Below are 13,130 nucleotides of genomic sequence, written 5' to 3'. Positions count from 1 at the left end.
GCGTTGGAGGAGAGTGGCTGCTCCAGTCAGAAAGTGTGAGGAGGGCAGTGGTAAGTTGTAGGAGGTGAGGGAAAGGAAGACGGGAGTGCTTGTGGGAGAGCCGTAGGCATTTGAGGGCCAAAAAGCTGGACGTCATGGTGCTCCCCGTGTGGGTCTGTACATGCTAGGCAGGCGTTGGAGGAGATTGGCTGCTCTAATGGGAAAGTGTGAGGAGGGCAGTGGTAAGTTGTAGGAGGTGAGGGAAAGGAAGACGGGAGTGCTTGTGGGAGAGCCGTGTGGATGTCAGGGCCAAAAGGGTGCAGGCAATGGTGCTGCCCGTGTGGGTCTGTACATGTTAGGCAGGCGTTGGAGGAGAGTGGCTACTCCAGTCCGAAAGTGTGAGGAGGGCAGTGGTAAGTTGTAGGCGGTGAGGGAAAGGAGCATTGGAGTGCTTGTGGGAGAGCCGTGTGGATGTCAGGGCCAAAAGGGTTCAGGCAATGGTGCTCCCCGGGTGGGCCTGTATATGGTCATGGTGCTCCCCGTGTTGGTCTGTACATGCTAGGCACGCGTTGGAGGAGATTGGCTGCTCTAATGGGAAAGTGTGAGGAGGGTTGTCCTAGGTTGTAAGAGGTGAGGGAAAGGAAGACGGGAGTGCTTGTGGGAGAGCCGTGTGGATGTCAGGGCCAAAAGGGTGGAGGCAATGGTGCTCCCCGTGTGGGTCTGTACATGTTAGGCACGCGTTGGAGGAGATTGGCTGCTCTAATGGGAAAGTGTGAGGAGGGCAGTGGTAAGTTGTAGGAGGTGAGGGAAAGGAAGACGGGAGTGCTTGTGGGAGAGCCGTGTGGATATCAGGGCCAAAAGGGTGGAGGCAATGGTGCTCCACATGTGGGCCTGCAGATTTTAGGCAGGCGTTGGAGGAGATTGGCTGCTCCAGTCCGAAAATGTGAGGAGGGCTGTCCTAGGTTGTAGGAGGAGAGGGGAAGGAGCATTGGAGTGCTTGTGGGAGAGCCGTGTGGATGTCAGGGCCAAAAGGGTGGAGGCAATGGTGCTCCCCGGGTGGGCCTGTATATGTTCGGCAGGCGTTGGAGGAGAGTGGCTGCTCCAGTCAGAAAGTGTGAGGAGGGCAGTCATAAGTTGGAGTAGGGTAGGTAAAGGAGGGTGGGAGTGCTTGTGGGAGAGCCGTGTGGATGTCAGGGCCAAAAGGGTGGAGGCAATGGTGCTCCCCGTGTGGGCCTGTACATGTTAGGCAGGCGTTGGAGGAGATTGGCTGCTCTAATGGGAAAGTGTGAGGAGGGCAGTGGTAAGTTGTAGGCGGTGAGGGAAAGGAGGACGGGAGTGCTTGTGGGAGAGCCGTGTGGATGTCAGGGCCAAAAGGGTGGAGGCAATGGTGCTCCCCGGGTGGGCCTGTATATGTTCGGCAGGCTTTGGAGGAGAGTGGCTGCTCTAATGGGAAAGTGTGAGGAGGGCAGTGGTAAGTTGTAGGAGGTGAGGGAAAGGAGGACGGGAGTGCTTGTGGGAGAGCCGTGTGGATATCAGGGCCAAAAGGGTGGAGGCAATGGTGCTCCCCGTGTGGGTCTGTACATGTTAGGTACGCGTTGGAGGAGAGTGGCTGCTCTAATGGGAAAGTGTGAGGAGGGCAGTGGTAAGTTGTAGGAGGTGAGGGAAAGGAAGACGGGAGTGCTTGTGGGAGAGCCGTAGGCATTTGAGGGCCAAAAAGCTGGACGTCATGGTGCTCCCCGTGTGGGTCTGTACATGCTAGGCAGGCGTTGGAGGAGAGTGGCTGCTCTAATGGGAAAGTGTGAGGAGGGCAGTGGTAAGTTGTAGGAGGTGAGGGAAAGGAAGACGGGAGTGCTTGTGGGAGAGCCGTGTGGATGTCAGGGCCAAAAGGGTGGAGGCAATGATGGGGCCAAAAGGGTGGAGGCAATGGTGCTCCCCGTGTGGGTCTGTACATGTTAGGCAGGCTTAGGAGGAGAGTGGCTGCTCCAGTCCGAAAATGTGAGGAGGGCTGTCCTAGGTTGTAGGAGGTGAGGGGAAGGAGCATTGGAGTGCTTGTGGGAGAGCCGTGTGGATGTCAGGGCCAAAAGGGTGGAGGCAATGGTGCTCCCCGTGTGCGCCTGCACATGTTAGGCAGGCGTTGGAGGAGAGTGGCTGCTCCAGTCAGAAAGTGTGAGGAGGGCAGTGGTAAGTTGTAGGAGGTGAGGGAAAGGAGGGTGGGAGTGCTTGTGGGAGAGCCGTGTGGATGTCAGGGCCAAAAGGGTGGAGGCAATGGTGCTCCTCGTGTGGGCCTGCACATGTTAGGCAGGCTTAGGGGGAGATTGGCTGCTCCAGTCCGAAAATGTGAGGAGGGCTGTCCTAGGTTGTAGGAGGTGAGGGGAAGGAGCATTGGAGTGCTTGTGGGAGAGCCGTGTGGATGTCAGGGCCAAAAGGGTGGAGGCAATGGTGCTCCCCGTGTGGGCCTGTACATGTTAGGCAGGCGTTGGAGGAGAGTGGCTGCTCCAGTCCGAAAGTGTGAGGAGGGCAGTGGTAAGTTGTAGGAGGTGAGGGAAAGGAAGACGGGAGTGCTTGTGGGAGAGCCGTAGGCATTTGAGGGCCAAAAAGCTGGACGTCATGGTGCTCCCCGTGTGGGTCTGTACATGCTAGGCACGCGTTGGAGGAGAGTGGCTGCTCCAGTCAGAAAGTGTGAGGAGGGCAGTGGTAAGTTGTAGGAGGTGAGGGAAAGGAAGACGGGAGTGCTTGTGGGAGAGCCGTGTGGATGTCAGGGCCAAAAGGGTGGAGGCAATGGTGCTCCCCGTGTGGGCCTGTACATGTTAGGCAGGCGTTGGAGGAGAGTGGCTACTCCAGTCCGAAAGTGTGAGGAGGGCAGTGGTAAGTTGTAGGAGGTGAGGGAAAGGAGGACGGGAGTGCTTGTGGGAGAGCCGTGTGGATGTCAGGGCCAAAAGGGTGGAGGCAATGGTGCTCCCCGTGTGGGCCTGCACATGTCAGGCAGGCGTTGGAGGAGAGTGGGTGCTCCAGGCAGAAAGTGTGAGGAGGGCAATCGTAAGTTGGAGTAGGGTAGGTAAAGGAAGACGGGAGTGCTTGTGGGTGTGCCGTAGGCATGTGAGGGCCAAAAGGGTGGAGGCAATGGTGCTCCTCGTGTGGGCCTGCACATGTTAGCCAGGCGTTGGCGGAGATTGGCTGCTCCAGTCCGAAAATGTGAGGAGGGCTGTCCTAGGTTGTAGGAGGAGAGGGGAAGGAGCATTGGAGTGCTTGTGGGAGACCCGTGTGGATGTCAGGGCCAAAAGGGTGGAGGCAATGGTGCTCCCCGGGTGGGCCTGTATATGTTCGGCAGGCGTTGGAGGAGAGTGGCTGCTCCAGGCAGAAAGTGTGAGGAGGGCAGTCATAAGTTGGAGTAGGGTAGGTAAAGGAGGACGGGAGTGCTTGTGGGAGAGCCGTGTGGATGTCAGGGCCAAAAGGGTGGAGGCAATGGTGCTCCCCGTGTGGGCCTGTATATGTTCGGCAGGCGTTGGAGGAGAGTGGCTGCTCCAGTCCGAAAGTGTGAGGAGGGCAGTGGTAAGTTGTAGGAGGTGAGGGAAAGGAAGACGGGAGTGCTTGTGGGAGAGCCGTAGGCATTTGAGGGCCAAAAAGCTGGACGTCATGGTGCTCCCCGTGTGGGTCTGTACATGCTAGGCAGGCGTTGGAGGAGATTGGCTGCTCTAATGGGAAAGTGTGAGGAGGGCAGTGGTAAGTTGTAGGAGGTGAGGGAAAGGAAGACGGGAGTGCTTGTGGGAGAGCCGTGTGGATGTCAGGGCCAAAAGGGTGCAGGCAATGGTGCTGCCCGTGTGGGTCTGTACATGTTAGGCAGGCGTTGGAGGAGAGTGGCTACTCCAGTCCGAAAGTGTGAGGAGGGCAGTGGTAAGTTGTAGGCGGTGAGGGAAAGGAGCATTGGAGTGCTTGTGGGAGAGCCGTGTGGATGTCAGGGCCAAAAGGGTTCAGGCAATGGTGCTCCCCGGGTGGGCCTGTATATGGTCATGGTGCTCCCCGTGTTGGTCTGTACATGCTAGGCACGCGTTGGAGGAGATTGGCTGCTCTAATGGGAAAGTGTGAGGAGGGTTGTCCTAGGTTGTAAGAGGTGAGGGAAAGGAAGACGGGAGTGCTTGTGGGAGAGCCGTGTGGATGTCAGGGCCAAAAGGGTGGAGGCAATGGTGCTCCCCGTGTGGGTCTGTACATGTTAGGCACGCGTTGGAGGAGATTGGCTGCTCTAATGGGAAAGTGTGAGGAGGGCAGTGGTAAGTTGTAGGAGGTGAGGGAAAGGAAGACGGGAGTGCTTGTGGGAGAGCCGTGTGGATATCAGGGCCAAAAGGGTGGAGGCAATGGTGCTCCACATGTGGGCCTGCAGATTTTAGGCAGGCGTTGGAGGAGATTGGCTGCTCCAGTCCGAAAATGTGAGGAGGGCTGTCCTAGGTTGTAGGAGGAGAGGGGAAGGAGCATTGGAGTGCTTGTGGGAGAGCCGTGTGGATGTCAGGGCCAAAAGGGTGGAGGCAATGGTGCTCCCCGGGTGGGCCTGTATATGTTCGGCAGGCGTTGGAGGAGAGTGGCTGCTCCAGTCAGAAAGTGTGAGGAGGGCAGTCATAAGTTGGAGTAGGGTAGGTAAAGGAGGGTGGGAGTGCTTGTGGGAGAGCCGTGTGGATGTCAGGGCCAAAAGGGTGGAGGCAATGGTGCTCCCCGGGTGGGCCTGTACATGTTAGGCAGGCGTTGGAGGAGATTGGCTGCTCTAATGGGAAAGTGTGAGGAGGGCAGTGGTAAGTTGTAGGCGGTGAGGGAAAGGAGGACGGGAGTGCTTGTGGGAGAGCCGTGTGGATGTCAGGGCCAAAAGGGTGGAGGCAATGGTGCTCCCCGGGTGGGCCTGTATATGTTCGGCAGGCTTTGGAGGAGAGTGGCTGCTCTAATGGGAAAGTGTGAGGAGGGCAGTGGTAAGTTGTAGGAGGTGAGGGAAAGGAGGACGGGAGTGCTTGTGGGAGAGCCGTGTGGATATCAGGGCCAAAAGGGTGGAGGCAATGGTGCTCCCCGTGTGGGTCTGTACATGTTAGGTACGCGTTGGAGGAGAGTGGCTGCTCTAATGGGAAAGTGTGAGGAGGGCAGTGGTAAGTTGTAGGAGGTGAGGGAAAGGAAGACGGGAGTGCTTGTGGGAGAGCCGTAGGCATTTGAGGGCCAAAAAGCTGGACGTCATGGTGCTCCCCGTGTGGGTCTGTACATGCTAGGCAGGCGTTGGAGGAGAGTGGCTGCTCTAATGGGAAAGTGTGAGGAGGGCAGTGGTAAGTTGTAGGAGGTGAGGGAAAGGAAGACGGGAGTGCTTGTGGGAGAGCCGTGTGGATGTCAGGGCCAAAAGGGTGGAGGCAATGATGGGGCCAAAAGGGTGGAGGCAATGGTGCTCCCCGTGTGGGTCTGTACATGTTAGGCAGGCTTAGGAGGAGAGTGGCTGCTCCAGTCCGAAAATGTGAGGAGGGCTGTCCTAGGTTGTAGGAGGTGAGGGGAAGGAGCATTGGAGTGCTTCTGGGAGAGCCGTGTGGATGTCAGGGCCAAAAGGGTGGAGGCAATGGTGCTCCCCGTGTGCGCCTGCACATGTTAGGCAGGCGTTGGAGGAGAGTGGCTGCTCCAGTCAGAAAGTGTGAGGAGGGCAGTGGTAAGTTGTAGGAGGTGAGGGAAAGGAGGGTGGGAGTGCTTGTGGGAGAGCCGTGTGGATGTCAGGGCCAAAAGGGTGGAGGCAATGGTGCTCCTCGTGTGGGCCTGCACATGTTAGGCAGGCTTAGGGGGAGATTGGCTGCTCCAGTCCGAAAATGTGAGGAGGGCTGTCCTAGGTTGTAGGAGGTGAGGGGAAGGAGCATTGGAGTGCTTGTGGGAGAGCCGTGTGGATGTCAGGGCCAAAAGGGTGGAGGCAATGGTGCTCCCCGTGTGGGCCTGTACATGTTAGGCAGGCGTTGGAGGAGAGTGGCTGCTCCAGTCCGAAAGTGTGAGGAGGGCAGTGGTAAGTTGTAGGAGGTGAGGGAAAGGAAGACGGGAGTGCTTGTGGGAGAGCCGTAGGCATTTGAGGGCCAAAAAGCTGGACGTCATGGTGCTCCCCGTGTGGGTCTGTACATGCTAGGCACGCGTTGGAGGAGAGTGGCTGCTCCAGTCAGAAAGTGTGAGGAGGGCAGTGGTAAGTTGTAGGAGGTGAGGGAAAGGAAGACGGGAGTGCTTGTGGGAGAGCCGTGTGGATGTCAGGGCCAAAAGGGTGGAGGCAATGGTGCTCCCCGTGTGGGCCTGTACATGTTAGGCAGGCGTTGGAGGAGAGTGGCTGCTCCAGTCCGAAAGTGTGAGGAGGGCAGTGGTAAGTTGTAGGCGATGAGGGAAAGGAGGACGGGAGTGCTTGTGGGAGAGCCGTGTGGATGTCAGGGCCAAAAGGGTGGAGGCAATGGTGCTCCCCGGGTGGGCCTGTATATGTTCGGCAGGCGTTGGAGGAGAGTGGGTGCTCCAGGCAGAAAGTGTGAGGAGGGCAATCGTAAGTTGGAGTAGGGTAGGTAAAGGAAGACGGGAGTGCTTGTGGGTGTGCCGTAGGCATGTGAGGGCCAAAAGGGTGGAGGCAATGGTGCTCCTCGTGTGGGCCTGCACATGTTAGCCAGGCGTTGGCGGAGATTGGCTGCTCCAGTCCGAAAATGTGAGGAGGGCTGTCCTAGGTTGTAGGAGGAGAGGGGAAGGAGCATTGGAGTGCTTGTGGGAGACCCGTGTGGATGTCAGGGCCAAAAGGGTGGAGGCAATGGTGCTCCCCGGTTGGGCCTGTATATGTTCGGCAGGCGTTGGAGGAGAGTGGCTGCTCCAGTCAGAAAGTGTGAGGAGGGCAGTCATAAGTTGGAGTAGGGTAGGTAAAGGAGGACGGGAGTGCTTGTGGGAGAGCCGTGTGGATGTCAGGGCCAAAAGGGTTCAGGCAATGGTGCTCCCCGGGTGGGCCTGTATATGGTCATGGTGCTCCCCGTGTTGGTCTGTACATGCTAGGCACGCGTTGGAGGAGATTGGCTGCTCTAATGGGAAAGTGTGAGGAGGGTTGTCCTAGGTTGTAAGAGGTGAGGGAAAGGAAGACGGGAGTGCTTGTGGGAGAGCCGTGTGGATGTCAGGGCCAAAAGGGTGGAGGCAATGGTGCTCCTCGTGTGGGCCTGCACATGTTAGGCAGGCTTAGGGGGAGATTGGCTGCTCCAGTCCGAAAATGTGAGGAGGGCTGTCCTAGGTTGTAGGAGGAGAGGGGAAGGAGCATTGGAGTGCTTGTGGGAGAGCCGTGTGGATGTCAGGGCCAAAAGGGTGGAGGCAATGGTGCTCCTCGTGTGGGCCTGCAGATGTTAGGCAGGCGTTGGAGGAGATTGGCTGCTGCAGTCCGAAAATGTGAGGAGGGCTGTCCTAGGTTGTAGGAGGAGAGGGGAAGGAGCATTGGAGTGCTTGTGGGAGAGCCGTGTGGATGTCAGGGCCAAAAGGGTGGAGGCAATGGTGGTCCCCGGGTGGGCCTGTATATGTTCGGCAGGCGTTGGAGGAGAGTGGCTGCTCCAGTCAGAAAGTGTGAGGAGGGCAGTCATAAGTTGGAGTAGGGTAGGTAAAGGAGGACGGGAGTGCTTGTGGGAGAGCCGTGTGGATGTCAGGGCCAAAAGGGTGGAGGCAATGGTGCTCCCCGTGTGGGCCTGTACATGTTAGGCAGGCGTTGGAGGAGAGTGGCTGCTCCAGTCCGAAAGTGTGAGGAGGGCAGTGGTAAGTTGTAGGCGGTGAGGGAAAGGAGGACGGGAGTGCTTGTGGGAGAGCCGTGTGGATGTCAGGGCCAAAAGGGTGGAGGCAATGGTGCTCCCCGGGTGGGCCTGTATATGTTCGGCAGGCTTTGGAGGAGAGTGGCTGCTCCAGTCAGAAAGTGTGAGGAGGGCAGTCATAAGTTGGAGTAGGGTAGGTAAAGGAGGACGGGAGTGCTTGTGGGAGAGCCGTGTGGATGTCAGGGCCAAAAGGGTGGAGGCAATGGTGCTCCCAGTGTGGGCCTGCAGGTGTTAGCCAGGCGTTGGAGGAGATGGGCTGCTCTAATGGGAAAGTGTGAGGAGGGCAGTGGTAAGTTGTAGGAGGTGAGGGAAAGGAGGACGGGAGTGCTTGTGGGAGAGCCGTGTGGATATCAGGGCCAAAAGGGTGGAGGCAATGGTGCTCCCCGTGTGGGTCTGTACATGTTAGGTAGGCGTTGGAGGAGAGCGGCTGCTCTAATGGGAAAGTGTGAGGAGGGCAGTGGTAAGTTGTAGGCAGTGAGGGAAAGGAAGACGGGAGTGCTTGTGGGAGAGCCGTGTGGATGTCAGGGCCAAAAGGGTGGAGGCAATGGTGCTCCCCGTGTGGGCCTGCACATGTTAGGCAGGCGTTGGAGGAGAGTGGCTGCTCCAGGCAGAAAGTGTGAGGAGGGCAGTCATAAGTTGGAGTAGGGTAGGTAAAGGAGGACGGGAGTGCTTGTGGGAGAGCCGTGTGGATGTCAGGGCCAAAAGGGTGGAGGCAATGGTGCTCCTCGTGTGGGCCTGTACATGTCAGGCAGGCGTTGGAGGAGAGTGGCTGCTCCAGTCAGAAAGTGTGAGGAGGGCAATCGTAAGTTGGAGTAGGGTAGGGAAAGGAGGACGGGAGTGCTTGTGGGAGTGCCGTAGGCATGTGAGGGCCAAAAGGGTGGAGGCAATGGTGCTCCCCGTGTGGGCCTGTACATGTTAGGCACGCGTTGGAGGAGAGTGGCTGCTCTAATGGGAAAGTGTGAGGAGGGCAGTGGTAAGTTGTAGGAGGTGAGGGAAAGGAAGACGGGAGTGCTTGTGGGAGAGCCGTGTGGATGTCAGGGCCAAAAGGGTGGAGGCAATGGTGGGGCCAAAAGGGTGGAGGCAATGGTGCTCCCCGTGTGGGTCTGTACATGTTAGGCAGGCTTAGGAGGAGAGTGGCTGCTCCAGTCCGAAAATGTGAGGAGGGCTGTCCTAGGTTGTAGGAGGTGAGGGGAAGGAGCATTGGAGTGCTTGTGGGAGAGCCGTGTGGATGTCAGGGCCAAAAGGGTGGAGGCAATGGTGCTCCCCGTGTGCGCCTGCACATGTTAGCCAGGCGTTGGAGGAGAGTGGCTGCTCCAGTCAGAAAGTGTGAGGAGGGCAGTGGTAAGTTGTAGGAGGTGAGGGAAAGGAGGGTGGGAGTGCTTGTGGGAGAGCCGTGTGGATGTCAGGGCCAAAAGGGTGGAGGCAATGGTGCTCCCCGTGTGGGTCTGTACATGCTAGGCAGGCGTTGGAGGAGAGTGGCTGCTCTAATGGGAAAGTGTGAGGAGGGCAGTGGTAAGTTGTAGGAGGTGAGGGAAAGGAGGACGGGAGTGCTTGTGGGAGAGCCGTGTGGATGTCAGGTCCAAAAGGGTGGAGGCAATGGTGCTCCCCGTGTGGGCCTGCACATGTTAGGCAGGCGTTGGAGGAGAGTGGCTGCTCCAGGCAGAAAGTGTGAGGAGGGCAGTCATAAGTTGGAGTAGGGTAGGTAAAGGAGGACGGGAGTGCTTGTGGGAGAGCCGTGTGGATGTCAGGGCCAAAAGGGTGGAGGCAATGGTGCTCCTCGTGTGGGCCTGCAGATGTTAGGCAGGCGTTGGAGGAGATTGGCTGCTGCAGTCCGAAAATGTGAGGAGGGCTGTCCTAGGTTGTAGGAGGAGAGGGGAAGGAGCATTGGAGTGCTTGTGGGAGAGCCGTGTGGATGTCAGGGCCAAAAGGGTGGAGGCAATGGTGCTCCCCGTGTGGGCCTGTATATGTTCGGCAGGCGTTGGAGGAGAGTGGCTGCTCCAGTCAGAAAGTGTGAGGAGGGCAGTCATAAGTTGGAGTAGGGTAGGTAAAGGAGGACGGGAGTGCTTGTGGGAGAGCCGTGTGGATGTCAGGGCCAAAAGGGTGGAGGCAATGGTGCTCCCCGTGTGGGCCTGTACATGTTAGGCAGGCGTTGGAGGAGAGTGGCTGCTCCAGTCAGAAAGTGTGAGGAGGGCAGTGGTAAGTTGTAGGAGGTGAGGGAAAGGAGGACGGGAGTGCTTGTGGGAGAGCCGTGTGGATGTCAGGGCCAAAAGGGTGGAGGCAATGGTGCTCCCCGGGTGGGCCTGTATATGGTCATGGTGCTCCCCGTGTTGGTCTGTACATGCTAGGCACGCGTTGGAGGAGATTGGCTGCTCTAATGGGAAAGTGTGAGGAGGGTTGTCCTAGGTTGTAAGAGGTGAGGGAAAGGAAGACGGGAGTGCTTGTGGGAGAGCCGTGTGGATGTCAGGGCCAAAAGGGTGGAGGCAATGGTGCTCCCCGTGTGGGTCTGTACATGTTAGGCACGCGTTGGAGGAGATTGGCTGCTCTAATGGGAAAGTGTGAGGAGGGCAGTGGTAAGTTGTAGGAGGTGAGGGAAAGGAAGACGGGAGTGCTTGTGGGAGAGCCGTGTGGATATCAGGGCCAAAAGGGTGGAGGCAATGGTGCTCCCCATGTGGGCCTGCAGATGTTAGGCAGGCGTTGGAGGAGTTTGGCTGCTGCAGTCCGAAAATGTGAGGAGGGCTGTCCTAGGTTGTAGGAGGAGAGGGGAAGGAGCATTGGAGTGCTTGTGGGAGAGCCGTGTGGATGTCAGGGCCAAAAGGGTGGAGGCAATGGTGCTCCCCGGGTGGGCCTGTATATGTTCGGCAGGCGTTGGAGGAGAGTGGCTGCTCCAGTCAGAAAGTGTGAGGAGGGCAGTCATAAGTTGGAGTAGGGTAGGTAAAGGAGGACGGGAGTGCTTGTGGGAGAGCCGTGTGGATGTCAGGGCCAAAAGGGTGGAGGCAATGGTGCTCCCCGGGTGGGCCTGTATATGTTCGGCAGGCGTTGGAGGAGAGTGGCTGCTCCAGTCAGAAAGTGTGAGGAGGGCAGTCATAAGTTGGAGTAGGGTAGGTAAAGGAGGACGGGAGTGCTTGTGGGAGAGCCGTGTGGATGTCAGGGCCAAAAGGGTGGAGGCAATGGTGCTCCCCGTGTGGGCCTGTACATGTTAGGCAGGCGTTGGAGGAGAGTGGCTGCTCCAGTCCGAAAGTGTGAGGAGGGCAGTGGTAAGTTGTAGGCGATGAGGGAAAGGAGGACGGGAGTGCTTGTGGGAGAGCCGTGTGGATGTCAGGGCCAAAAGGGTGGAGGCAATGGTGCTCCCCGGGTGGGCCTGTATATGTTCGGCAGGCTTTGGAGGAGAGTGGCTGCTCCAGTCAGAAAGTGTGAGGAGGGCAGTCATAAGTTGGAGTAGGGTAGGTAAAGGAGGACGGGAGTGCTTGTGGGAGAGCCGTGTGGATGTCAGGGCCAAAAGGGTGGAGGCAATGGTGCTCCCCGTGTGGGCCTGTACATGTTAGGCAGGCGTTGGAGGAGATTGACTGCTCTAATGGGAAAGTGTGAGGAGGGCAGTGGTAAGTTGTAGGAGGTGAGGGAAAGGAAGACGGGAGTGCTTGTGGGAGAGCCGTGTGGATGTCAGGGCCAAAAGGGTGGAGGCAATGGTGTTCCCCAGGTGGGCCTGCACATGTTAGGCAGGCGTTGGAGGAGAGTGGCTGCTCCAGTCAGAAAGTGTGAGGAGGGCAGTGGTAAGTTGTAGGAGGTGAGGGAAAGGAAGACGGGAGTGCTTGTGGGAGAGCCGTGTGGATGTCAGGGCCAAAAGGGTGGAGGCAATGATGGGGCCAAAAGGGTGGAGGCAATGGTGCTCCCCGTGTGGGTCTGTACATGTTAGGCAGGCTTAGGAGGAGAGTGGCTGCTCCAGTCCGAAAATGTGAGGAGGGCTGTCCTAGGTTGTAGGAGGTGAGGGGAAGGAGCATTGGAGTGCTTGTGGGAGAGCCGTGTGGATGTCAGGGCCAAAAGGGTGGAGGCAATGGTGCTCCTCGTGTGGGCCTGCACATGTTAGGCAGGCTTAGGGGGAGATTGGCTGCTCCAGTCCGAAAATGTGAGGAGGGCTGTCCTAGGTTGTAGGAGGTGAGGGGAAGGAGCATTGGAGTGCTTGTGGGAGAGCCGTGTGGATGTCAGGGCCAAAAGGGTGGAGGCAATGGTGCTCCTCGTGTGGGCCTGCAGATGTTAGGCAGGCGTTGGAGGAGATTGGCTGCTGCAGTCCGAAAATGTGAGGAGGGCTGTCCTAGGTTGTAGGAGGAGAGGGGAAGGAGCATTGGAGTGCTTGTGGGAGAGCCGTGTGGATGTCAGGGCCAAAAGGGTGGAGGCAATGGTGGTCCCCGGGTGGGCCTGTATATGTTCGGCAGGCGTTGGAGGAGAGTGGCTGCTCCAGTCAGAAAGTGTGAGGAGGGCAGTCATAAGTTGGAGTAGGGTAGGTAAAGGAGGACGGGAGTGCTTGTGGGAGAGCCGTGTGGATGTCAGGGCCAAAAGGGTGGAGGCAATGGTGCTCCCCGTGTGGGCCTGTACATGTTAGGCAGGCGTTGGAGGAGAGTGGCTGCTCCAGTCCGAAAGTGTGAGGAGGGCAGTGGTAAGTTGTAGGCGGTGAGGGAAAGGAGGACGGGAGTGCTTGTGGGAGAGCCGTGTGGATGTCAGGGCCAAAAGGGTGGAGGCAATGGTGCTCCCCGGGTGGGCCTGTATATGTTCGGCAGGCTTTGGAGGAGAGTGGCTGCTCCAGTCAGAAAGTGTGAGGAGGGCAGTGGTAAGTTGGAGTAGGGTAGGTAAAGGAGGACGGGAGTGCTTGTGGGAGAGCCGTGTGGATGTCAGGGCCAAAAGGGTGGAGGCAATGGTGCTCCTCTTGTGGGCCTGTACATGTTAGGCAGGCGTTGGAGGAGATTGGCTGCTCTAATGGGAAAGTGTGAGGAGGGCAGTGGTAAGTTGTAGGAGGTGAGGGAAAGGAGGACGGGAGTGCTTGTGGGAGAGCCGTGTGGATATCAGGGCCAAAAGGGTGGAGGCAATGGTGCTCCCCGTGTGGGTCTGTACATGTTAGGTACGCGTTGGAGGAGAGTGGCTGCTCTAATGGGAAAGTGTGAGGAGGGCAGTGGTAAGTTGTAGGCAGTGAGGGAAAGGAAGACGGGAGTGCTTGTGGGAGAGCCGTGTGGATGTCAGGGCCAAAAGGGTGGAGGCAATGGTGCTCCCCGTGTGGGCCTGCACATGTTAGGCAGGCGTTGGAGGAGAGTGGCTGCTCCAGTCCGAAAATGTGAGGAGGGCTGTCCTAGGTTGTAGGAGGTGAGGGGA

The sequence above is a fragment of the Struthio camelus genome, unplaced genomic scaffold, assembly GCF_040807025.1.
Source record: "Struthio camelus isolate bStrCam1 unplaced genomic scaffold, bStrCam1.hap1 HAP1_SCAFFOLD_33, whole genome shotgun sequence".
Taxonomy (NCBI): Eukaryota; Metazoa; Chordata; class Aves; order Struthioniformes; family Struthionidae; genus Struthio; species Struthio camelus.
The sequence above is the reverse complement of the archived record's forward strand: the minus strand, read 5'-3'. Positions refer to the sequence as shown.